The sequence below is a fragment of the Chiloscyllium punctatum genome, chromosome 39 (assembly GCF_047496795.1).
Source record: "Chiloscyllium punctatum isolate Juve2018m chromosome 39, sChiPun1.3, whole genome shotgun sequence".
Classification (NCBI taxonomy): domain Eukaryota; kingdom Metazoa; phylum Chordata; class Chondrichthyes; order Orectolobiformes; family Hemiscylliidae; genus Chiloscyllium; species Chiloscyllium punctatum.
In genome coordinates, this window is record NC_092777.1 from 21,079,042 (window position 1) to 21,102,504 (window position 23,463).

Consider the following 23,463-nt stretch of genomic DNA (forward strand, 5'->3'; position numbering starts at 1 on the left):
AAGTTGTATCTTTTAACTAATTTATTTTATGTAAGTGTGAACCAGACTCCATGTATTTCCTGGAAACCAATGAAAGAATGTGCAGAAAGAAAACTGAGAAATAGCATTCTGATTAACACTATTAGATCTCAATAGATCCTGTGAAGAGCAACCACTGAACTGCTTTCCCAGTTTTTCCTCTGTCCATACCATGTTTTGTTTCCTGTCTGTGTCTGTCTGTGTATGTAAGGAAGAGTTAATAGGGGATTAGATTTTTAATTAGCAGAGTTATATTATCCATAATTGTTTATCTGTAGCTACGGTCTAATTACTTGTAATAAATAGTAATTCTTGACAATAATAGAAACCTTGATTGTGCTTTCTGTCAACAAAGGTCTAAAACACAAGTATATTAGAGAAATTCTGCATACTTTTAAAAATCTCTAACTTTTCTGATGACTCCAAGAACATAGAATTTTATTACCAGCATGTTACCTCATAACACCATGCCTTGCAAATAGTTACATTTAATACATTTTGTTATTGCTCACTCTCAAGGGTGTGGACATCACATTTCTGCCAATGGTAATACCAGTTGCAGTGAGCAGTCCACACCAATTAGTAAGGTAACAAGGAGGTGGGGACAGTGCACAAAGAAGAATCATATGGACATCCTGCATATTCTTGATAGTTCTGGATACAATAGCCTCTGTCACAACATACCCATTATGCGGAGTTTCCTTCATCCGATCTTTAAGATGGACAGGGTGCCTTTTGACAGGTGCTGGCTAGTTGGGACAAATGTTCACCATCCTTGTTGATAAGCCCCTTTTTGAATGTTTAGCCACCAACAGCATGGGCTGTAGTTGACTGAAAGCTACAATCATTTGAATGAAAGACAGCAGTATGATTGCACGATGCATATTTCAATGGGACTATTATCAGCCCAATTGCAAATTGCAAAATCCAGACCCCAAAATTAGACTAAACCAATATTTAGTCTTGTTTGCTTAAAGTGACAATCTTTCATTTTATTCCACTAACTCTTGTAGAGAAACATAAATACTACACATTATTCAAATTTAAATATTATATTACTTAGTCACTTGATATCTCTAGCTAAAATGAGTCTTATATTTCAGCTCGAAACATAAACACTAGCTGTGAATGTTAATAGCAGCCCAAATATTTGTGCCATCCATATTTTAGAGGGCAATGTAACATAATATTTCAAACCATGGTTGCAAGATTTTAAAGTGCAAATTATTCATGAAATAAAATTTTCAATTATTTTCATAAAACTATAGGTCCTTTCAAATGTATTCAAATCTCTGTAAAGAAGTCATTAAATATCTTTTAAATCTTAATTTCTTTAAATTAGAAAAAAACTTACACCCTTTTCACCATGTACTATTCTGTACTCAAGTAAGTAACTACGTAAAATAAAAATTAATGTGTTTTATGTCCAATAATGTAGTGACAGTTCTACAGAGGAATATTGGATAGAGGTTACATTTTCAGCTTTAAGCCTCCTTTGAACAACAATTATTTCATAAATTATTAGTGCCAGTTTTAAGAGTCAATATTATTGTAGCATAGCATTGGTAGAATTTAACTAGATATCCAGCTAACTTAAAAGAATTAACCTACATTTTGTGCACTAAAATTACGCTAAACTTGGATTGCACTCTCATTTCAAAATACTCACAGGAACAAACAACTTTATATTTTGCATATGCTTAATGCCCAGGCATAATGGACATACAAGTTTTATGCTTTTTGCAAGTTCCAACAAGCAACAAAATTTTAACTATCAATATATTCTAATCAACCTGATCAGAGATATTATTAGACATCTCTAGAGCAGGTGAGATTTGAACCCAGGTCTCACAGCCCAGATCCAGGGACACTAGCACTGTGACACAAAAAATATAGATTGTTAATTATATTCCAGTAAATATGGGTGTGACTATTAATTGCTTTTCATTGTTATATTTGAAAATTGTTTTGGAACTAGCCGAAGGGCCTGTTTCCATTCTGTGTTACTCTCTCTCTCTCTTGAAATGTTATCATCCTGACAGCCTCGTGGTGAAGGGAGAAACTGGAGCCAGTCTTTCACATGGGGTGGATTTATTCTCAGAGTGAAACAAGACAGGTGTACACCACCTGACGTCCACACCCCATGTCATTAAGCGTGTCTTAATATATACTCGGGTGGCCATCTGAAGTGAATCTCTGTCGATCAGAACTAAAACAAAAAAGGTCTCTACTTCCTTTACCATTGGGCAAGGAGATCCAGGTTCAAGTCCCACCTGATCAAGAACATCTCAGGGGAGGTAATGGCCTAGTGGTGTCATCACTGGATGGTTAATCCAGAGAAAGTGAGGACTGCAGATGCTGGAGATCAGAGCTGAAAATATATGTTGCTGGAAAAGCGCAGCAGGCCAGGCAGCATCCAAGGAGCAGGAGAATCGACGTTTTGGACATGAGCCCTTCTTCAGGAAGGTTAATCCAGGGACCCCAGGTAACATTCTTGGGACCTTGGGTTCGAATCCCGCCAGGGCAGGTCATCTCGACCAAAAATACTGCCTACTTCCACCTCTGTGTCATAATACACATTATAGCTCCACTTCAATCCATTTTCCACTTAAATATTCAGACATCCCATTGTCACCTTGGACTTAATCACCCACAACTGTGGGTACAGTTGATGGATGAACAGTAAGTTAGGACTGGAATCTGTCATAATATCCAAGGTCAGTATCAGACAATCATAATAAAGTAGAAAGGTTCCTCCACCAATACAGTTTATTTTTAAAAGAAGATAAATGACAGACGATTTATTAAAATAAAAAAAACAAGATCCCACAGTTTGAACAAGCAACAGTATTTCACTGTACAAAGTAATAAAATTTACACTTCATGTACAACTTATTTCTAACATCAAGAATTAACATGTGGTAAACCTGGGCAGTACACTGTGATCAAACATCCCACAGTGCACAATGAAAAGTAAAATGCAAACAAGATATATGCCACAAATTTCTCAATAATTCCTCCCAAACATGAAGAACCGTGTGGGTTTACAACTTTTCTCTTCGGCCACTGTGGCTTTAAAACTTCATCTCAAGAGCTGTTTTGTCACGGACTGCCTGTTGTAACTCACCCTCCAATCCAGTGTCCACATTTGTCTCCACTCTAAAATTGTAATTCAGTAATATTCAGAGGCACAACTCCACTTTTTAAACTTTATTCATGATAAACCCTTCTCAACTTTGCAGGATATCTTCTTCGTCCTGACTCCAAATCTTTGTTACTTACTAATTCCTAGAACCCCAATAAATTTGTCAAACAGGATTTTCCTTTATTAAAACTGTGTTGATTTGTTGTGTTCGTACAATGATTTTCTAAGCAATTCAATGGTCAATGAGCCGAAGAGTGGCAAATGGAGTTGAACGTAGATAAACGTGATGTATTGCATTTTGCTAAAGCAAACAAAGGCCTTGGGTAGTTTCCTCAAACAAAGCGACCTAGGGGTTCGGGGCATAATTCTTCGAAGTTTGCATAGGTGGCTAAGAAAGCATGCTTGCCTTCATTGGTCAGACCTTTGAGAATCGGAATTGGGATGTTATGTACAGGACACTAGTGAGCCCACGTCAGGTGTACTGTGTCCAGTTCTGTTATTAAGCTGGGGAGGGTTTATAAGAGATTTACCAAGTTAGTACCAGGAATGTAGGGTTTGAGTAATAAGGAGAGACTAGATAGGCTGAGGGTTTTTCGCTGAAGGAGAGGAGCTTGAGAGGTGACCTGCAGAGGTTTAGAAAATCATGAGGGATATAGATAAGGTGAGTGGCTGGTGACTTTTGCCTAAGGTGAGGGATTTCAAGAAGAGAGGCATATTTTTAAGGTGAGAGGAAAACGATTTAGAAATGGCATGGGAACTTTTTTTTAAAAACACAGTGGTTCATGTGTGGAATGAACTTGCAGAGGAAATGGTGGATGTGGCTATAGTTACAATGTTTAAAATGCATTTAGATAGGAACCTGACTAAAATGTGTTTGAAGGGATATGGGGCAAGAGGAAGGTGGGACTAGTTTATGGTTGGCTTTGACTAGTCGGACCAAAGGGTCAGCTTCTGTACTGCATGACCCGATAGCTCTATTGTTTAAATATGTTTAATTATGGACATCAGCACTTCCCCAAAAATTGGCGGATGGTTAACCAACCAATTATTCCTTGTTTTCACCCTCCCTCCTTTCTTCAAAAGCAATAGCGCCCTTCAATTTGATGAAAGCATTCTCAAATTTAAGGATTTTTTGTAAAATCATTGCTATTATGCGCATCCATCACATCTGCAGATAGCTTTTTTTGAACCTAGGCTTAGTCAGATTTTAGTTCCTTACACTTCTAATATGTTTTCACTGTTGATATTAAGTTCCTTTTAGCCTTTTGGTTGCCATTTATTTCTGAAATGAAACTCGAACCTCACATGTTGAAGCTGATACAAAATATTTGTTCAATGCCCCTGTTTTTTCTTCATTCCCCATGATAACTTCTCCTGTCTCTGCTTCTAACAGACCAACATTTGCAAAAGTCCTCTCCCAAATGTTTTGCATTGTGCATGGTCTAGTCACTTTAATGCACTGTACCTATAGCTTCAGAGTGCCCGGAACACTATCTTTCCAACTGCTGTGAGGCTAGCAGCATTCAAGTGCAATTATGAAGAACATTGTTTGAATATCCATTCTAATTTACCTGCCAAAGTTTCCATCATGCTTGTTCACTCATTGAACAGGTGCAAAAGTAAGAAATCAAATTCCAACAGGGCACTGTATTTCCTTGTCTCCTACAAAGTATGCTTGTTATCTACTTTTGCAACTGCTCTCTCAGCAGTTGCATTATCTTCTGTGATATAAATTAAGCCACTTTGCAAAATTACATTCTGGCATGAAAGATATCTTGTTTACACTGTGTTTTTTTTAAGCTGGCCTGGTTCATGAGACAGCACCAGCACATAAATTGAATACTGTACGTGTTACTAAAATGACTAAAACAACAATCTACTTTGAATGTGTTTTTCACCATTCTTGTAACAGTTCCATTTGCACGTCAAGTCAGATAGAAGGCATTTATCATCTCTTGCAGAGAAGCTATAACCATACCAGAAATATCTTTAGTCACTTAATATATCTATAGATTGAAGCGATAACTTTGTTATATGTAGAGAATGAGGATGTTTGCCACATTGTGTCTGTGCCAACAAAAAGTCAATTATTACATTAATCACAACTTTGCATCTGTTGGCCTGCAGTCTACAACACATACAGTATCCAAGTTAAAAAAAAATCTGGTTGGATTCGGTCTCTCCCACACTTCCAGGCAGAGTGCCAGCTACTATCAAACCCTAGCTAAAACATTTCTCCACTTGAGTATGTTAATTACTTTGATTACTCATTATAATATTTAAATTAGGAGTCAATGCTACAATGTTATGAATGGTCTATGTTGAGTACCTATTACTTCTCAAAGAAAGCAGGAATTCACTGAGACAGCTGCAGCTGGAAGAACTGGTAGATCAGCTGGTAACATAGCACAGAAAAAACAATTTTGGGGTTGACAATATGTAATTACTGAAATGCCACACGGATTAGTTTTGGATCTTAACTATTTACAACCTGTATAAATGGATAAAGGGGCCAAATGCATGGTTGCTAGATTTGCAGATGGCACAAAGATAGTTGGAAGAATAAGTTGTCAATAGGACATAACTATTCTACAAAGGGACATAGCTAGTTAAGTGAATGAGTAAAGCATTGGCAATTGGAATGTAATGTGGGAAAATGTGAACCTGTCAACTTTGGCAAGAAAAACAGAAAAGGAGCACATCAGCCAACTGGAGAGAAACTACAGAACTCTGCAGTACATAGAAATCCGTGCTTGCTGGTATATGAATCACAAGAAGTTGCAGGTACAGTAAGTGATTAAGAAAGGAATTGGAATGTTGTCATCTATTGCAAGGGGAATGGAACATAATGGAATATTTCTAAAGCTGCTTTGAATATATTCTTGACTGACAAAGGAGTCAAAAGGTATAGAGAATAGACAGGAAAGAATAGGCCACAATAGACGAGGTTTATGGAAGATGGTGAAGCGACCAACAAGAGTGAATAACACACTCACCCTTACCAATATGCCTGCCGGAAACACATCTGTTCGTAAAACCACTAACTAGTAGGAGTGACCACAAACTTTGTATAGACAAAGTCCTATCTTCGTATTGAGAATACCATCAGGGTGCTAAACGGGACAGATTTCAAATTGACCTAGCAACTCAAGACTAGACATTCATGAGACACCATGAGGCAACAGCAAGAGCAGGACTGTACACAAACACAATCTGCAATTCAAAGCCTCAGCATAATCCGCCACTGTACCATTACGATCGAGCCAGTCCTGGTTCAAAAGGAGTACAAGAGGGCATGCAGAAACAGCACTCGGCATACCTAAAATTGATATGCTAACCTGGTACAACACGAGACTTCATGCATGCCAAACAGCATAAGTAACAAATGATAAAATAACTGTACCCACATCCAACACATCTGCTAGATGTTAATTCCACACACTAACTAATCTATGTTAAAAAAAGCCTCTCATGTCTTTTTAAAATCTTTCTCATCTCACCTTAAAAAAATGTCCCCTAGTCCTGAAAAAAAACACCTGCCATTCGTTTTATCCATAGATTGGATTCCCTGTAGTATGGAAACTGACCCTTCGGCCCAACAAGTCCACACCAACCCTCCGAAGAGTAACCCACCCAGACCCATTCCCCTACCCTACATTTACCCCTGACTAATGCACCTAACATAATGGGGAATTTAGCATGGCCAATTCACGTGGCCTGCACATCTTTGGACTGTGGAAGGAAACTAGAGCACCTGGAGGAAACCCAAGCAGACATGGGGAGAATGTGCAAACTCCACACAGACAGTCGCCCTAGGCGGAAATTGAACATGGGTCCCTGGTGCTGTGAGGCAGCAGTGCTAACCACTGAGTCATTGTGCCACCCATATCCCTCATTATTTTATAAATTATTATAAAGTCACCCCTCAACCTCCTACACTTGAGTGGTAGAAGTCCCAGCCTATCTGGCCACTCCTTATTGCTTAAACCTTAAAATGAAATGTTTGTGAAACTAGAGGCATTTCTTTGCCTTTTTCTACAAATTCTATCGATATCCAAGCCTCTTTCTAAATTTCAGAGCTGCACTGGCCCTTCAAAATGTTACAAGGAAATTTGTGTATGCATGATAAAGTAAAGATATAGATGTAAAAGACTCACTGGACTATAGAGTGGGATGACTGATGGTATTTAATCGAAGGGTCACAACATCTCAGACAAGGAGAGAGATTGAGAAGAGAGTCCTTCTTGGTAATCTCAATCAGTACAGGAACTGAACTCATGCTGTTAGCGTTACTCTGCATGGCAAGCCAGCCCTCCAGTCAACTGAGCTAAGTGACCCCCTCCATTCGTTCTCAAAGAAGCCACGAATACAGTTAAAATCTGCCAGCTGTTCCTACATTGTGATTTGTATTCAAACTAACCTAGTGCCCTTTACTCTACTCTGTGCCTCTCTAGATTAATGCTGCAGTTAACAACAGAGTTCACATACGATATTGGAGTGAAGTAGGTACTTAATAGCAAACATCTTGGTATCAAGTTCTCACATTACTGAAGAGAAACAAGTGTCAAATAATATATTTCAACCATGGCTACACAAGAGCCAAATTTACTGTTGCCTGTCAGTCCATGTCTTAATTAAGTTGTTCATAGCTAGTGGAAATTCCAGGCCTAAAATTAGACCTCAAATTACAATCCCAGCCAAAACTTCATGCTTATCCTTCCTGATTTGAAGAAGGGAGAATGACATATAGTCAAGATTTGTGGATTAGGAAAGCAATAAAATTGTAAAACAAATGGCAGGCGAAACAAATTTAAAACACTTTAAAGTTTTATGTCATTATTAACACATCTTATTTAATAAATAATAAATCTCAAAATAATCCTTGAACCTTTGTACTGTACTGATCATGACATTATTAAGTCTGCAAATGACTGGATTAAGATAAACGTCAACATGAGCTTTAAATTTTGCATTAAAATATAACAGATCTTTTGCTCAAAGTATGATCACAACCTAATATTTAAAGTTACATAGCATACGTCAAAAAAGTCACATATATTATGTATCATATATTCTTTTTAGCATTGTGCCACATATTATCAGGACACAGAATGAAAAGTAAACTTCTGATCTTGGCCCAAAAACTGTACTGAACAGACAAAAAAAAAGTAGCTTTTGCCAAAAATCAGTTAAGTGTTAATTTTGGCAAGTTTCAATGAGGGTTTATCTCTGCAAGCCATATCTTTGTTTTTTTTGCTTATATCCTCCAAAACCCGCTTCATTGCCAATGCATCATATCTCCATGGCACCTCGCTCATCATATTCTCTCACTTGCCATAGAAAGACATTTTGGACCCTATTGGAAAGCTCACAAGATTCCCGGCACCAGTGCTATCTTTCAAGGTCACTCATGTGCCTGGTAAAGCATTGGCAGCCTGCCGCAGCCCTGAACAGCTTGTAAGATTTCACCCAAACATATCAGACAGAGGATAATTGGTATCCTGCTTTGCTAACAGGGATATGGAGGTCCTACTGAAAGGTAAGGAGTGCACACAATTATTGCCCTGATTTTTTGGTGACTGGTGGAGGTCCAGAGGAGCAAGATGACAGCTGGAGTTGCCAGATAACCACTCTGACATAGGTCTCAGGAATTGTCACTGTCTATTATACAAGTAGAAAAATGGAGCTGGTCCAAACCCTCTACAAATTACTCACTTTGGACAGTGACAAAGCATTTCACACTTTAACTGTGACACAGCTGGTCTTCTCTCAATTCAACAATACAAAACCAAATTGAATCAAGTTTTTAAAATTTACAACAGTTTACAAATTTACATTTTGCCTTTCATCAAAAAAGGTGAGCAATTACTTTCATTTATTTAAAGGTGTTCTTCAAAGCTGGTCTCTTGGGTACACTGGAAGAGACGACAGATGAAAACTTGGCTCAACTTGTTACCCGCACACAGACTATTTGCTGTGGATACTTGAAAAGGGTTAAATTTAAGAGAATGACAGAAAGAAGGTAAATATTATGAAGTATGAGCATCGAAAGACATATTTACCATGTAATGTAACCTCTCTACTATTATGCAACTTTGCTCACATAGCTTTTTGTATGATTGTTATTAATTGTAGGTAAAAACAATACAATGACTGCAGATGCTTGAAACCAAAGTCTAGATTAGCGTGGTGCTGGAAAAGTACAGCAGGTCAGGCAGCATCTGAGGAGACTTGTTATTAATTGTGCCCTTCTGTCTAACTGCATCCTTTAGGGAAGCACTTTTCACATTTCAACACACCAGTTGTTCCTTTACAAATGTCAAACATTGGTCATGGATGTAATTGTACTTCAAGATCAAACTTCTCCTGAACAGTGCTGAAACTGAGAAAGAAATGGTAAATATGAGAAAGAGGAGTTTGAGAAAAGTAGGAAACAATTGCCAAATCTGAAGCTCGCAGGAAGGAATTGGAAGAGAAAATGGTGCCTATTGTTCAGGAAAAGAATGATCTTGAACTCCAAGTCCAAGGGGTATCAATGTTCACACTTTTAGGATATAATATTCTATTTGCGGCTTGCAAAATCTATAGCTTGATATCAGTAATTGCAAATCTTTTGTGCAAGAAATTGAAACTCTGGCAGATGCAGAAGGAAGGTGTGAAGGACTCATTAAAAATAAAATTCAGTTGGAGGCTAAAGAAAGATTAGAAGATGAAGAGGAGATAAATGCTGAACTCACAGCAAAGAAAAGAAAACCGGAAGATGAATGCGCAGAACTGAAGATAGATATTAATGACTTGGAACTCACTTTGGCCAAAGTTGACAAGATGTGCATCAATGCCTTACGTATCGGAGATATACAATGTACAAAAGGATTTTCATTCTTGATAGTTAAATTCTTCTGAATGTTTTGTCTTGACTGAATAAGAGTAACAACCTCACTGAAGCGATAGCTCCTCTTGATGAAAGCATTGCTAAAATAACAAAGGATAAGAAAGCTCTCCAAAAGGCCAGTCAGCAAACTCTAGATGACCATCAGGCTGAGGAAGACAAAGTCAACATTCTGACTAAAGCAAAGACTAAGCTGGAACAGCAAGTTGATGACGCAAGTCTTTCTCTCTAAACAAAACTCGGTCAATTAGGTTTAGTAATATCATCATCATGTGAAGCAAATACTAATAAATATGTTTTTTTTTCTCCAAAAGCTCTAAGGTTTTCTGGAACAAGAGAAGAAACTGTGCTTGGATCTTGAACATGCTAAGAGGAAGCTTGAAGTGACTTGAAGCTTTCACAAGAAACCATAATGGACTTGGAGAATGATAAGCAGCAATTAGATGAGAAGCTAAAAAAGTTTACATCTTAATGTAAATCTGTGGCCATAACTCCTTTACTTACATATTTTGCTTGAATTCTGAACCCACATATTATATAGTTTATCAGCTGTTAAACTGTTAAACTTTGAATTCAGACACAGTCTTTATTTAGTAGTATTTCCAACCTTGTACATATGAACACGAAGGAAGAAGAGTCGGCTGTTTCTTTCTTAATTCTGCCTACCTGCTTTCGCTGCATATTTCACAATACGTTTTGCTACCAAAAAAGGATAAATCTCATAACATTTAATAATTGATCTGTTTTGTCTGGAAAAGAATTACACCTTTCTAACAATATTTATCTGGAGTGCTTCCTAACCTCGGAATGTTCTTCTCATTATCCTTGACCTTAAGGTAATTGTCACTATCAACCCCATAAATTTTAAAATCATAAGATTAATTAAATAAGCATGTTTTAAATAATATCTCTTCATAATTTAACCTTTAGAGCATTAATCTGTGATTAGATAAGTTGACTAGGGTAAAAATATTTCTCAAGTAAAATTAACTCATGATTTAAGACTGCATTCTAATTATCCCATAGCTATTGTAATTATACTACTTGTTTATTTAGTACAGAAAATAAAAAGATTTCCTACAAGCTCAGTAATACTTCAAATTTGTAGCTTTATTTGTAGCTTTAGTTTTCATTGATGTCATTAAAAGAAGGAATTTGAAATCGGCCAACTTTAAAGCAAAGTTGAAGATGAGCAAGTTTTGGATTCCCAAGAATTGCAGGCGATTTATTTTTTTCAGTATCATTACCAACACTTCCTTCACAAAGGTTAGGTACATGAACTGATATTACTTGTTCCAAGATTATAATCAACGAGTATGTAATTTCAGGCTCGTATTGAAGAGCTCGAGGAGGAAACTGATTCCGAACATGCTTCTCAGACTTAGCACGAGAGGCAGAGTGCAGATATTGCTCAGAAGCATGAAGAGATCAGAGGAGAAGCAGCTGGCGGTATGACTGCAGCACAGATCGAAATGAACAAGTAACGTGAAATGGAGTTTCAGAAGATGCACCGCAGTCTGGAAGAAAAACCCTCCAGCATGAACCCACAGCTGCTGTTCTTTGTAAGCAGCAGGATGGTAGTGTGGCTGAAATTGGGTCACATTGACAACCTGCAAAATGTGAAATAGACGCTGGAGAAGGAAAAGAGTGAGCTGAAGATTGAAATTGACGACCTGGAATCTGTATCAAAAGACAAGATGTGGTTTTGAATTGTTTTCAACCTCACGCCTTCATCTGATTATATCAGTTCTGGTTTACCTCAGATTCTAAATCTAAATTAATGAAGAATTCTGCATATTGGTTTTAAGTAACCCTTGAAAAGGTGGCCAAACTCTTGACGACCAGGTCAGTGAACCGAAGGCCAAACATGATGAGCACCAATGTTTGATCAATGATTCATCAACTCAAAAAGCACATCTTGCAACAGAAAATGATACTTTCAGTTGCACAATTTTATACTTTTATTTTTAAAAGCTATTACATAGTCATATTGTTAGATGAACTGAATCGACAAGTTGAGAAGGAATCCCTGGTATCTCAGCTGACGAGAGGTAAACAAGGATTTACTCAGCAAGTTGAAGAGCTCAAGGGGCTTTTCAAAGAAGAAACAGAGGTACCAAGATAATTCAAGTAAAACACCTCTATTGATTATAACAGTATTTTATACGAGAAAGTAGCACCTAAAATATGCAAATAACTAGTAGTTCACAGCTGTGATAATTTACTTTCCATAACTTTTTTTTTATGAGCCTGCAGTTTTATATTATTTTATGCTCCATGGTTTCAATGGCAAATTGGATTTATAATGCTACTTTGGAAGTAGGAGCATTTTTATTGACATCAGGTCAACAATACAATATATAATTAACCGTTGTTTGATTGGGCTGGATTCTGCAGTCAGCAATGAATGAATGCTGCCAGAAAATAATTCCAATTGCAGTTGCTAATAGAGCTTGCAAATTGAAGTGGAGGACCTTATGATAAATGTGGAGAGGGCAAATTTGGCAGCAGCAGCTCTTGACAAGAAACAGAGGAACTTTGACAAGGTAAGAGTCATAGTACAAAGACATGGTGCCCCATCTTTCTCACTCATCTTTTCTGTTGTAAATATAACTTTTGAAACTGGACAATAAAGGTTTTGGCAGAGTGGAAGCAAAACTTTGAAGAAAGTCAAGCTAAACTGAAAAGCATCTGAGAGAAACCCACAGTTTGAGTACTGAGATCTTCAAGATGAAGAATGCCTATGAGTAGTCTCTGGATCACTTAGAAATTCAAAACGAGAGAATAAGAATCTGCAACATAAGTATTAACCTTTTTTCAAATTTCAATACATTAAAGTCCTTTACAGATACTTTTAAATCACCATTTACCAGTGTGTTTTCATTTTCTGTGTTAATATAATTTGCATTTTTTTCATTTAAGAGAGGAGATTTCTGATCGGAGTGAACATGTAGCTGAAAGCAGATGCCTTTCATGAGCTAGAGAAAACAATGAAAGCTACTGAACAGAGAAAAGTGAAATCCAGAATGCTTTGGAGGAAGCAGCAATAAAAATAATAATAATTATTGTTGTAGTGCCTATTAGAAATTGCATTTTCAGACACTTATTGAAACCAATACACAACAACTAATCACGAGAACCATTGGTTGCAGGAAGAAAAATAGGCCTTTCAGCCGGTCTGGTCTGCTTTGCCATTCAATGAAACCGTAGCTTATCTAATAATCCTGACAGCAACATGCATTAGAAATGTTACACAGTATAGATATTTAATCTACAAGCCAAATTTTTGGTTATAGAGGGAGTGCAGCAGAGGTTCAGCAGACTGATTCCCGGGACTGTCCTGTCAGGAGAGATTGAGGAGAATAGGATGGTAATCTCATGAGTTTACAGAAGGAGTAGCAATTTCATAGAAATTTACAAAATGCTTAAGTAGTTGACAGAGCAGATACATAAAAGGATGTTTTCCCTTGCTGTGGGGTCTAAATCAAGGGGACACTATCTCAGAATAAAGGCGAGCCACCTAGGAATGAGATGACAAGGAACTTCTTCACTCAACCAGTTATGAATCTTTGGAATTCTGTGTCCTAGAGAACAATGAAAGCCCAGTCATTGAACAGTTTCAAGTTAAATTGATACAATTCTTGTTTGTAGTTGCTTCAAGGGACATGAAAATAGTGCAGGAATTTGGTGTTGAGGTCAATGATCAGCCATGCTTGAATTTGTGTAATGATATGCCTTACTACATCATGGTCACAAGACTGCTATAATGGCTGAAGAAGAAACAGGGTAACAGTGACAGAATGGCAAAGCAGGCTCAAGGAAGTAAATACCCCATACCTGCTCTGAAAATCCTAAATGTGTGAAATCTTGTGGCATCATTCCATTAGTTAACATGAGGTCTGACATCTGTTTAAATGTCAATGGTCCCTAAAAAGATTGCATGTAATATTACTTTTAGGTACAATGCTGAAGTTGTAAAGTGACAGATTGGAATCACTTGAAGCAGCATTATTTTCTGTACAACTACATCATTAATAATTAATGGGTATGTAAGCCTATCAGACATGACAGACGCACACACACACCGCCCCTTAACAACCAATATGTGAATTGTTGAAAAGTTTGAATGACATCTTTTGCAGGGCTCTCTGGAACATTAAGTGAGCAAGATCCTCCAGATTCAGCTGGAACTGAATCAAGTAAAATCGGAAGTTGACAGGAAAACCACATAGAAAGATGAGGAGATTGATCAACTGAAGAGGAACCATCAGAGAGCTACAGAATCAGGAGCAGAAATGATGCCTTAAGAATCAAAAAGAAAATGGAACATGATCTGAATGAAATGGAGATTCAGTTGGGACACACGAATTGACAAAGCCTCAGAAGCTCACAAACATCTCAGAAATCTGCAAGGACAATTAAAAGGTCTGTTAAATACAGCTTTTCTAACAAAAGCAGTAAGGCCTAAAAATGTTCAACTTGTCTGTGGAGAGAGAAACGGAGTTAATATTTCAAGTCAAATATGACTCTTCACATTTAAAATAATGCATTTGTGTTTGATCTTAAGTTATTTATTTATATATCATAAAACTATGTCTTGAAAATAATTTTAGTGATTGACATGTTACAGATATTTATAGTTTATTTGTTCAATAGTTTTTTTTAAAACAGCTACAATGAATGTCCAGTTACTGGAGTTACCCACCATCACCGGTTCACGTTTTCTTAAGAAAGCAGATAATGAGAGACCATCAAGTTCAAAACACATTTTTCCCCCCACAATCCATTGACAAACTACTTTAATAAAGTTGCATGTCTAATTTATCCTCTAAGGAATGTTCTAGGTTCCCCCTAATCTGACAGCTAGTCATTTGTTGTCCTTTCTGGGACATATACCTAGTCATATATCATATCTGCCCTGATCCATATGACAAAAGCACAGATGATTCACTTCTGTTATATTGGATACTATGCTCATGCTATTCCTGTCTCCATCTAGTCATTAGATTTTTTTTGCCCAAATGTACTGATAGTCAGCTGTTGCTAGTCAGCTTTAGGCCTGTCAAATATTAAGTAATTCTATACTTGTGGTCTAATTCAACATACTGCCTGTATTTAGGATTCTCAACATTTGAAGAACTGAACAATTTTCTTCAAATTTCTTTTGAATAATGACTTAAACTTGAATTTAAATGTATTCGCTATTTCTTTATTCTTAATTTAGAAGTCTAGAATTACAATCAGAATCCCAACAGTGTGGAAACAGACGCTTCGACCCAGCACGTCCACACCGACCTTCTGAAGAGTATCCTACCCAGACCCATTCCCCTATTACTCGACATTTACCCCTGACAAATGCACATCCCTGAACTCTATGGGCACTTTAGCATGGCCAATTCAACTAACCTACACATCTTTAGACTGTGGGAGGAAACCAGAGCACCCAGAGGAAACCCACGGCGACACGGGGAGAATGTACAAACTCCACAGTCGCCCGAGACTGGAATCAATACAGCTGTGCTAACCACTGAGCCATCGTGCCTTTCTATGACTATTCAGTGTTTTGAAGCAATGGGAAATATTTTGAACAAATTGTTTCTGATGTGTATTTTCTTTAGGAGGAGCAAGCCAATATTCATCTCTCTAAGTTTAGGAAGGTCCAGCATGAGCTGGAACAAATTGAAGAGCGTGCTGATATAGCAGAAAGCCAAGTCAAGAAATTTAGGGGGAAAAAGTAGTGATGTTGGAGGAAAGGTATTGAAAATGATTTCAAAATTGATTAAGTTATATATTGAATTAAATACAGTTCCAGTAATCACAGAACCCCTATAGTGCAATAAAGACCATTTGGCCCATGGATTCTGCACCAACTCTCTGAACAGCATCTTAACCAGACCCAACCCATCACTATGATCCTGCATTTACCAAGACCAAACTACCTAACCAGCACATCTTTGGATTGTGGGAAGAAACCAAAGCACCTGGCAGAAACACAAGTAGACATGGAGAGAATATACAAACTCCACACAGTTATCCAAGGTTAGTCATCCAAGTCCGTGTCACTGGGCAACCTTGTCGCCCTAATGGCAACTTACACTTCAATGCAAAAGCTATTTGAGTGTCTGGCCAGTCAAAAGTAGTTAATAATCTAGAAATCAATCTATCAATTGACTCCCAAAATCATTTCAGAGAAAGTAATCTCAGATTGTTTTGAGTTTGCATCAAAATAGCACAACTCCTGTTTGAAGCATATTTTAAAATGCTCAACCTACTCAATACTACAGTGTTCACGAGCAGTTTCACTGGAGTCTAGCAGCACAGTATTGTATTCAATAAATATGATGCAAGATTGGTATCCTTTAGTGTAACTGCAGCTATATTCCAAACATTTAGTGAATTTTCAGGTTTAAATTCATAGTATTTTTTTAAAGCGTGATTTTTTTTGTAAAAGGACTTGTCATTGTAATAACTAAACAAACTCCATTTTCTTTTTCACAATAGGTTGCCGAAGAGTAAAAAAGTTAAAATATTCCAAAGTAAAGCTATGCAAAATATGTATTGCTTTCTGACACAACTATGTAACTAATATTAATAAAATTATTTTGCTTGCAGAAATGAAGTTGCAAATCTAAAACTTTTGTTAATTTTGAATGTTAACATTAAGACTGGAGAAAAAATATTGATTTCTAAAAATTTATTTAATGCATTTGCCAAATTTAAAGCCAAAGCAAAGCATTCTCCAAACTTGATGCATTACTGAAAAGTCGTCACAATTTCTAGTTTTTATTGTTCTCGCAGGTCCAATATTTTTCCAGAAATCACTATTTCAGTTTTCATCTGTTGAACTTGCATTGTATAGGTACCACTAACCAATACAAAGACCTCAAAGTTTGAATGTACAAAATTCTGGAAATACTTAGTAAGGACAGAACTCCAAATCACAGCTCAATATTCAATGCACTCTGGTTCAGCCATTACCCCCTCCGCTCCAAACCTTTCTGGCATACTAATTTCAGGGAAGTAATACTTTCCAATCCAAACACCAACTGTCAAATCAAGCCAAAGATCAAATCAGGTTAAACTGATTAGCAAAACCCAACCTCTCCACCTCGCTCGCCATCTCCTGCAACCTGATCAATTGATGACTCCCAGCCTGAGGCCTTATTTCCTCCCACTGTCCAGCTACAATCCCTAATCAGCAATTACCTCCAGCTTGTCCAAGGTCTCTCAGTCACTGATCAATCTCCACCCAACTAACTGTTCTTCACCTCACCCCCACTATCTCATTCCCAAGAAAGCAAAGCCTTCCCCACATTTGCTTCCAGCACTGTACCACTGCTATCCCTGCAACTGGACTCTAGTTTCACCTTCCTTTCATCTTAGCTGAGGGTTTGCTGTCTGTACTGCTGCAACTTGACTGTTACTCTGTTGAGTTGAGGTGTTTATGGAGCAGGATTCCTGATTTATTAAAATGAGGCTCCAAATCCGATATCTGGGGGTGCAACAGGCTACACCATTCAGGGACAGGGACTGTACCCTTCAGCCCTTCAACTCCAAAGTACTCACATCATCATTTTTATAGATCAAAGAGGAAATTTGACGATTATTTAGAAACAAAATAATGTGCAAGGGTAAGGGCAAGGAAAAACAGGAGATTGGCACTCAGCAATGATGTTCATTTAACAAGTTAGTGCAGGCACGATGGGACAAATAGACTACTTCTATGCTGTAAAATCTTTGAGATTCTGTGAAGAGTTATTTTTGCATTTCAAAGTGTACATTTTTTTGGTTTTATCTTATTCTTTCATGGTACGTGGGTACTGTGAGCCGTGCCAGCATTATTTACCCATACATAGTTGTCCTTCAGAAAATAGTAATGAGCCTGGTCCATGCGCTGTAGATAACTGAAGCACGCTGTTAAGAAGGGAACTGCAGGATATTCAATAAAATAAAAATATAGCCAGCTGGAAATTCAGTCAGCCCATTAGCATTAAGAAAATATCAACTTTATTGCAAAAATGATGAACCATATATATGACTAAACAAAATGACAGAGGACAGAAAAGTTGTGATGCCTGGCACAATACAACAGTGGATTTAATAGGTTCCAAACTGTTTTCTTACTTCAGGAACAGTTGAATGTTGCTTCAGGATTAAGCTAATGTGAGACAGTATAAAAGGAAGTTTAGTCTGGATGTACCCATTATATAAATTACCTTGGCTTTGATCCTGGCAAAAGTGGCCCTTCAGTCGGATACAATTCTCATCTCTCACCATCCACCAGGATCAGCACTCCACATTTTAAGAGAAGCAAACTCATTTATAAAATAATGCAACATCACATTTCATTGTAATTACAATTCAGACATTTAAAAAGGAATGCTAGAAATCAGAAATACAATAGAAAATGGCAGAATCACATACTAGGCCCATCAATATTAGGAGACAGTTCAATTACAATTTGATGTGAGAGTCAGTTCTAGCATTCATTTTAGCAATATTGAACTTGCTATCAGTATATTGCCTCAGCAAATTTCAAGGTCATAAAAATGTTCAGCACAGAAAAAGATCCTTCAATCCAACTCTTCCATGCTGACAAGATACTCTTAATTAATCTAGTCCCATTTGCCAGCACTTGGCCCATATCCCTCTAAATCCTTCCTATTCATATATCCATCCAGTTGTCTTGTAAATGTTGTTTTGAAATCAAAATCACAACACCAGGTTATAGTTCAACAGGTTTACTTAGAAATGAAAGCTTTCGGAGCATTGGTCCTTCATCAGGTCATCATGTCATGGTTGTGTACTAGAGAACTTTGTGGGAAGCTAGGGAAGTGGTTCCTAGGTGGTGGTGGAGGGTTGCTTTTTGGACTGGAGGTCAGTGACTAGCAGTATGGTTCCACTGCTCTTTGTCATTTATATAATTGATTTGGAGGTGAATATAGGAGGTGTAAACATGTTGGACTATGACCTGGTGTGAGATTTTTAAATTTGTCCACCCCAGTCCAACACCGGCACCTCCACATCTTGTAAATGTTGTAACTGTACTTCCTCAGGCATCTCATTCCATACACGCATCTCAGTGTGTGAAAAAGTTACTCCTTAGGTCCCTCTTAAATCTTTCCCCTCTCACTTTAAACTTATGCTGTCTAGACTTGGACTCCCTGACCTTGGAGAAAAAGACCTTGACTTCTTTAAGGGGTCCTTTTCTCTCCCTAGTTACTCTTTTGTCCTTAAAATATTTGTACAATCCCTCTGGATTCACCTTAATTCTATTTGCAAAAGCTATCTCATGTCCCCTTTTTGCCCTCCTGACTTCCCTCTTAAGTATAATCCTACCTCATTTAAAATTCTTCTAAAAATTCACTCAATCCCTGCTCTCTGTACTTGACATATGCTTCCTTCTTTTTCCTTGACCAGAACATCTATTTCTCTAATCATCTAGTTTTCCCACCCTTGCTCTTCACCCTAACAGGAACATACTGTCTCAACTCTCATCTCATTTTTTGAAGGCTTCATCCTTCCCCAATCAACTTTTGAAAGTTCTTGCCTAATACTGTCAAAATCAGGACACCACTCTCACAGACCTGTAAAGGACCTCTACTGTTCTTCATCCACAGAAGAATCCATACACTAAACAAACAGTTCTTCCATTCCTGAAGAAGGGCTTATGCCCGAAACGTCAATTCTCCTGTTTCTTGGATGCTACCTGACCTGCTGCGCTTTTCCAGCAACACATTTTCAGCACTGTCAAAATTAGCCTTCCTCCAATTTAGAACTTTAAGTTTTAGATAAGGTCTGTTCTTTTCCATCATTACTCTAAAATTAAAGAATTATGATCACTTTCCCCTAAGATCCCTTTCCCCGCCCCCCCCCCCCCCACCCACCCCATTGATATTGGTGACTTGCCTTGTCTTATTTCCCAAGACAAGTTCAAGTTTTGCTCCTTCTTCTCTCATAGGTACATCCATACTGAATAAGAAATTTTTTTTTTTTTTGCACACTTAAATTCCTCTTCATCCAAGCCCTTAACACTATTGCAATCCCAGTCTATGTTTGGAAAGTTAAAATCCCCCACCATTACCATCCCATTATTCACACAGACAACAGATCTCCTTACAAATTTGTTTCATAATTTCCCAGTGACTGCTGGGAGGTCTATAGTACAATCCCAATAAGGTGATTATTCCCTTCTTATTTCTCAGTTCTACCCAAATAACTCCACTGAACATACTCCCCGGACCATCCTCCCTACATACTGCCATGTTATGCCTGATCAAAAATGCCTCCTCTCTATCCTTCCTATAGCAGCTTTAGTATAAGCTAGAACATTAAGCTATCAGAGCTGTCCATCCCTGAGCCACATCTCTAAGTGCTATGGTATCCCAGTCCCATGTTCCCAACCATGCCCTGAATTCATCTACCTTACCTGTCAGGCCTCTTGCATTGAAATAAATGCAGTTTAATTCATCAGTCCTTCCTTACTCTCTGCCCTGCACCTGTTTGCCTTGAATATTTGACCAGCTCTTTTTCCCCAACAGCCTCAGCCTGATCCCTTTTCTCACTGTTTCTGAGTGGTCCCCCCCTCCAACCTCTCCCCCAATTCCAATCCTCTGGGTGGCTCAGGAAAATCTCCCCACAGTATGTTAGTCCCTTTTCATTCAGGAGAAAGTGAGGATGGCAGATGTTGGAGAGTCAGAGTCGAAAAGGGTGGTCCTGGAAAAACATCCAAGGTGCATGCGAGTCGATATTTCAATTCACGTGCAACCCATCCTACTTATACACTTCTAACACAACAGATTCTAAGGATCAAAAGTATATATCCTTTCCCTGCACCAGCTCCTCAGCCACACATTCATCTGCTCTACCTCCTATTCCTAGTCTCACTAGGAAGTAGCACCAGGGAGTAATCCAGATATTACTACCCTCAAGGACCTACTTTTAAACTATCTGCCTAATTTCCTATATTCTGTCCTCAGAACCTTGTCTTTTTCCTATGCCACTGGGTTCCAACGTATACAACAAACTCCTGCTAATCTCGCTCCCCTTTGAGAATACTCTGCGCCGTCTCAGAGACATCCTTGACCATGGCACACACCATTCTGATATCTCGTTGCCTGCCTCAGAAATGTCTGTCTGCGTCTCTGACTAGAGAGTCGCCTATCACAATCGATCACTACAACCCGACAAACCTCTTATTGCAGCAGAGCCAGTCTTAGTACCAGAAATTAGGCTGTCAGTGCTACATTCCCCCAAGATCCATCACCCCTTACATTTTACAAAACAGCATTCTTGTTTGAGATGGGTAAAGTCTCAGGAGACTCGTAGACTACCTACCAATCTCTTCAACTTTTCCTACAGATAACCCATCTACCCAACTGTATTACAGTTTTTGTACCTTCCTAGAACTGCCATCCACCTCACAGTCCCCAGCTCTGTCAATTCCTTATTGTCCCTAATCACCACTCCAACCTACCCATATGATCCTATTGAATTCGCTACCGAACACATTACTCCAGACATAATCAGCAATATTGAAATTCTCCCTAATCTCCCACAGGAAAAGCACATCATTCTACTGAAGGCCATTTTTGCACTGTAACAATCTACAGTCCCAGAAAATACCAGTCTTACTGCTCTAAAAACACTGTTCTAGAGTAACCTAGTACCTATTTTTTAAAAAAAGTTTAATGTAAAGACAGAGCTCAGTATACCATACAAACAAAAAAAATTATCCTACTTACTATTGAGAATTTACAAAGAAACAGAGTATTATTAGACATCAAAAAAAATTTTGTTGCTCCCCACTATAAGAAGTTTCCTACATAGGCTTTTCCAAAGATACTTGAAACTGAGCAGCACAGGCAGTCAGCTGCAAAACCTCACTGCCTGCTCAGTCAGCTGTGCAGGATCCCTGTCCTTGTTTCACTGTTCAAGTAGTATCTGCTCTCCATCTTATTTTAAGTACCATTTGTCTTGAAAGTTATAAAACAATGCAACAGCTTATAAAACAGTAATTACTGTTTCAAAAAATCTAGGAAATCAGTTCCAACAATGAAATAATCCTCCAAAATAAAGGAATGGCTCTGACAATCACAATTTTCTCCAGTATTCCATCTTGGATCACCCAGAACCCTTCAGGTGATTATCTGGTGGTCAATGTATCATCTATCTTACATAATTATCAAAATTAAAATAGGAAGTTTTAATCAACCTGTTCAGAGTTCTTATTACGCACCTCTAGAGCAGATGGGACTTGAAATCCAGTCTTCCTTGCCCAGAGGTAGGGTTGTTACCATTGCTCCATCAAAATTCGACTAAAAGTTCAAAGTTTGCCCATTACCAACACCTGGAACTCAGCTGCATCCAAACCTACCTTTCTCTTTCAGATAATCGTTGTTTTGCAAAGTGCTTCCCATTGTGCCCTTTTTTTTAAATTCTACTTCTACTGGGCCAGCAACGAACATCATCCCGCCAAAAAAAAAGTGCCTCGAAGTTTACTTATTTGTCCCAAAATTACTCCAGAAAGAATTGTTGAAAGATTCCTTGCAAGAAGACGGATGTCTCCTATTTGACAGGCCAGGGACGTCACCAGGTAACATGGGCATGAGCTCGGGGGGGGGGGGGGGGGGGGGGGGGGGCGCGCGCACGCGCACGCGCCTGACTTGTGCCCGCGTTTCACGTGCGCCCTCGCGCTCAGATCGTCTGGTTTTTTTTCCCCTTCAAAATAAAACGCTCGTCGAAAGTGTCCTGCGCGCGCGCGCGTTCTGGCGCAACCTCTCCATCTTCCTCCCGCATTTGCAGGAATTAACTTCCGAGGTAAAGACGGGGATTAGGAAAAGACTGGTATTGTCTGATACTTAAAAGTGAAATGTGTTTGATGGAGGTGCAGTTGCTGGCGACCAGTCAAATGTAAAGCAGACTCAACAGTGTGTTATAGTGAATAACGTAGGGCTGCAATCTTCCCCTTCTAAATGTAGGGGTTGTGGGATATAGGTGGATTAGTGTTACTTCTGCAATTCCATTTTACAAAGGAGGTGAACTCACACCAGTGGGTAATTGTTTTAGTCAAGAGCTGAGTCAACAAGAATGGAAACGATGTAGAGGAAATGTAGAATTGTTTTTGTATTAGCTAAAATTGTATGTCAGAATGAAATGTGCCAATGAACAATAGTAGGCACGGTGGGCAAATAGATAAGATGTTGTGAGAGGATGAAGTTAAGCTAGATACGTCTGTACAAACAGTAGGTATAAACATCTGCTTCCCACTTTTACGAAAACACGGGAACAAACCCCAATTAAAAGGGTCATAGGGATCAGAACGGCCTCGGGAAAGGCACAGATGAAGGGGGTAGATAATGATGAAGAAGGGATATGCCTAACAATGACCTAAAGCAGGGTAAGGTCAAAC

At 38.3% G+C, this 23,463-nt stretch overlaps 1 long non-coding RNA gene across 1 annotated transcript in view; it reads right to left on the reverse strand.

Annotated features, from left to right (window-relative positions):
- LOC140463860 (uncharacterized) overlaps window positions 1-22,645 on the reverse strand; it is a 38,337-nt gene extending 15,692 nt beyond the window's left edge. The window contains exons 1-2 of the long non-coding RNA XR_011954794.1: window positions 22,429-22,645; window positions 18,269-18,344 (exon numbers count right to left, since the gene is read on the reverse strand). This is a non-coding gene — a long non-coding RNA (uncharacterized lncRNA). The remainder of the gene's footprint in view (window positions 1-18,268; window positions 18,345-22,428) is intronic.
- Between the last annotated feature and the right edge of the window lie 818 nt (window positions 22,646-23,463).